The sequence below is a fragment of the Gorilla gorilla genome, chromosome 2, assembly GCF_029281585.2.
Source record: "Gorilla gorilla gorilla isolate KB3781 chromosome 2, NHGRI_mGorGor1-v2.1_pri, whole genome shotgun sequence".
Taxonomy (NCBI): Eukaryota; Metazoa; Chordata; class Mammalia; order Primates; family Hominidae; genus Gorilla; species Gorilla gorilla.
The window spans coordinates 152,654,299-152,658,684 of record NC_086017.1 but is presented as its reverse complement, the minus strand read 5'-3'; the positions used below and the strand labels follow the sequence as shown (position 1 = coordinate 152,658,684).

Sequence of the window (4,386 nt, the reverse complement as noted above, 5' to 3'; positions counted from 1 at the left end):
CCTGTCCTCTTGCTCTCCTCCCTGGACAGCATGAGCTTCACCACTCGGTCCACCTTCTCCACCAACTACTGGTCCCTGGGGTCTGTCCAGGCACCCAGCTACAGCACCTGGCCGGTCAGCAGCATGGCCAGTGTCTATGCAGCCGTGGGGGGGCTCTGGTTTCTGGATCTCTGTGTCCCACTCCATCAGCTTCCAGGGTGGCTTGGGGTCCAGGGGCCTGGCTGCGGGGATGGCCGGGGGTCTGGTAAGAATGGGAGGCATCCAAAATGAAAAGGAGACCGTGCAAAGCCTGAACAACCGCCTGGCCTCCTACCTGAAGACAGAGAACCAGAAGCTGGAGAGCAAAATCCAGGAGCACCTGGAGAAGAAGGGACCCCAGATCAGAGACTGGGGCCATTACTTTAAGACCATCAAGGACCTGAGGGCTCAGATCTTCGCAAATATTGTGGACAATGCTCGCATGGTTTTTCAGATCAACAATGTCTGTCTTGCTGCTGCTGACTTTCGAGTTAAGTATGAGACAGAGCTGGCCATGTGCCAGTCTGTGGAGAGCGACATCCATGAACTCCCCAAGGTCATTGATGACACCAATGTTACTCAGCTGCAGCTGTAGACAGAGACCGAGGCTCTCAAGAAGGAGCTGCTTTTTATGAAGAAGAACCACAAAGAGGAAGTAAAAGGCCTACAAGCCCAGGTGGCCAGCTCTGGGTTGACCATGGAGGTAGATGCCCCCAAATCTCAGGTCCTCGCCAAGATCATGGCAGATATCTGGGCCCAATATGACGAGCTGGCTCAGAAGAACTGAGAGAAGCTAGACAAGTACTGGTCTCAGCAGATTGAGGAGGGTACCACAGTAGTCACCACGCAGTCCGCTGAGATTAGAGCTGCTGAGATGATGCTCAGGGAGCTGAGACATAGAGTACAGTCCTTGGAGATCAACCTGGACTCGAGAAATCTGAAGCCCAGCTTGGAGAACACCCTGAAGGAGGTGGAGGCCCGCTATGCCCTGCAGATGGAGCAGCTCAAAGGGATCCTGCTGTATCTGGAGTCAGAGCTGGCACAGACCCGGGCAGAGGGGCAGTGTTAGGCCCAGGAGTATGAGGCCCTGCTGAACATCAAGGCCAAGCTGGAGGCTGAGAGCACCACCCACCGCCGCCTGCTGGAAGACGGCGAGGACTTCAATCTTGGTGATGCCCTGGACAGTAGCAACTTCTTGCAAACCATCCAAAAGACCACCATCTGCCAGACAGTGGTTGGCAAAGTGGTGTCTGAGACCAATGACACCAAAGTTCTGAGACATTAAGACAGCAGAAGCAGGATGCCCTTTGGGGAGCAGGAGGCCAATAAAAAGTTCAGAGGTCAAAAAAGAAAGAAGAAAAAAGAAAAAACAAACCCCTATTTCTCACCATATAGAAAAAACAAATCAAAATGGATTAAAAACTTAAATGTAAGACTTGAAACTACTAGAGAAAAACATTGAGAAAGTGCTTTATGACATTGGTCTGGGCAAATTTTTTTGGGTTAAAACCTCAAAAGCATAGACAACTAAAGCAAAAATAGGCAAATAAGATTGCATAAAGCTAAAAAGCTTCTGCATAGCAAAGGAAACAATCAACAAAGTGAAGAGACAATCTATAGATTGGGAAAAAATATTTGCAAACTATCCATTCAACAAGGGATTAATAACCAGAATATATAGGGAACTCAACTCAACAGCAAAAAACAAAACAAAACAAAGAAAACCAAGTAATACAATTTAAAAATGGGCAAATGAACTGAAGAGACATTTCTCAAAAGCAGACATACAAATGGCCAACAGGCATATAAAAAATGCTCAACATTACTAATTATCAGGAAAATGCAAATCAAAACCACAGTGAGATCTCATCTCATCCCAGTTAGAATGGCTATTATGAAAAACACAAAAAATAACAGATGCTGGTGAGGATGTGGAGAAAGGGGAACACTCATACACTGCAGATGGAAATATAAATCAGTACAGTCACTATGGAAAATAGTGTGGAGGTTCCTCAAAACACTGAGATCTAAAAATAGATCTACGCTATGATCTAGCAATCCCACTGCTAGGTATGCATGCAAAAGAAAGGAAATCAGTATATTGAAGAGATATCTGCATACCTATGTTTATTGCAGCATTCTTCACAATAGCTAAGATATGAGATCAATTTAAGTGTCCATCAATGGATGTATGGATAAAGAAAATATGGTATATATACACAATGAAATACAGTTCAATCATAAAAAAGTATGAAATCTTGTCACTTGCAGCAGCATGGATGAAACGAGAGATTGCTATGTTAAGCGAAATAACTAGGTTAGAAAAGTGAAAAAAGACAAATACCGCATTCTGTCACTCACGTGTGGGATCTTAAGTTGATCTCATGGAGGCGGAGAGTAGAGTGATGGTTGCCAGAGGCTGGGAAGATCAGAGGATCAATAGAGGTTGGTTAATGGGTACAAAAATACAGTTAGATAGAAGGAATATGTTCTAGTGTTTGATGGCACAGGAGGATGACTAAGTTAACAATAATTTATCATATATTTCAAAATAACTAGAAGAGAAAATTTGAAATGTTCCCAACACAAAGAAATGATAAATGTTTGAGGTAATGGGTATTCTATTCACCATTATTTGATCATTACACATTGTATGCATGTATCAAAATATCACATGTACTCCATAAATATGTACAATTATTATCTATCAATTTAAAAGTTACTACTCACTAGAAGAAAGCTATCTTAAAGTTCTTATGGAGCCTAAATAAAAGCCCAAATATCCAAAGCAATCCTAAACAAAAAGAACAAATCTGGAGGCATTACATTGCCTGATGTCAAATTATACTACAAGGCTATAGTAACTAAAACAGCATGGTACTGGTACAAAAATAGACACATTGATCAATGGTTCAGAATAGAGGACCCAGAAATAAAGTCACATACCTACCACCAACTGATTTTTGACAAAGTTGACAAAAATAAACAATAGGGAAAGGACACCCTTATTCAGTAAATGGTTCTGGGAAAATTGGCTAGCCACCTGCAGAAGAAGGAAAGTGGACCTCGTTCTCTCATCACATACAAAAACTAATTCAAGATGGATTAAAGACCTAAATGTAAAGCCTGAAGCTATTAAAATCCTAGAAGAAAATCTAGGAAAAACACTTCTGAATATCAGCCTAGGTAAAGAATTTATGACAAAGATGTCAAAAGCAAACACAATAAAAATGAAAACAGACAGATAGGATTTAATTAAGCTAAAATACTTCTGAAATAATCAACAGAATAAACAGACAACCTATAGAATGGTAGAAAATACTTGCAAATTATTCCTTCACCAAAGGACTAATATACAGAATCTACAAGGAACTCAAACAATTGAACAAGAAAAAAACAAATAACTCCATTAAAAACTGGGCAAAGGACATGAACAGACATTTCTTAAAAGAAGAAATATAAGCAGCCAACAAACACATGAAAAAATGCTCAACATCACTCAATCATTAACGAAATGCAAATTAAAAACCACACTGAGATACCGTCTTACATCATTTAGAATACTATTACAAAGTCAAAAACAACAAATGTTGGCGTGGATGCAAAAAAAGAGAACTCTTGTACCCTGATGGTAGGAATGTAGATTGGTTCAACCTTTATGGAAAAATCTCAAGGAACTAAAAATAGAGCAATCGCACTAAGGGAATCTACCCCAAACATAAGAAATAATACAAAAAAAAAAGCCACCCACACTTGTGTGTTTATTGCAGCACTATTATTTATCATAGCAAAGTCAAGGAACCAACGCAGTATCCATCAGTGGTTGATTGGATACAGAAAATGTGATATGCAGCCATAAAAAAAAGAAATAATTTCCTTTCATACAGCAACATGAATGGAGGTGGAGGCCATTATCCCAAGTGAAGCAGAAAATCAAATATTGCCTGTTCTCACTTATAAGTGGGAGCTAAGCAATGGATACACATGGACATAAAGATGGAAATAACAGACACTGGGGATTCCAAAAAGGGGAAGGGAGGAAGGGGATGATTGTTGAAAGGTTACCTATTGGAGACAATGTTCAATTTAGGGCGACTAGTACACTAGAGGCCCAAACCTCACCATTATGCAATATGCCCATGTTACAAACATGCACATGTACCCTATGAATCAAAAATTTTAAAAATTAATTTAATTAAAAAAGAAAACATCATGAACTTCTAACCACTAAGTAAGAAATTAACTCTTTTATGTAAATGTAAATGGAACTTTTAATGGAAAAAGTTACTACTTATAACCTACTTTTAAATAAAAGCTTTGTTGAGGTATAATTCACCTACCATAAAATTCACCCATTATACTTTAAAA

The 4,386-nt window shown here is 39.9% G+C and overlaps 1 pseudogene; it reads left to right on the top strand.

The window, feature by feature from the left end:
- On the top strand, positions 1 to 1,303 carry LOC101135021 (keratin, type I cytoskeletal 18-like; annotated as a pseudogene).
- The last annotated feature ends 3,083 nt before the right edge of the window (positions 1,304 to 4,386 follow it).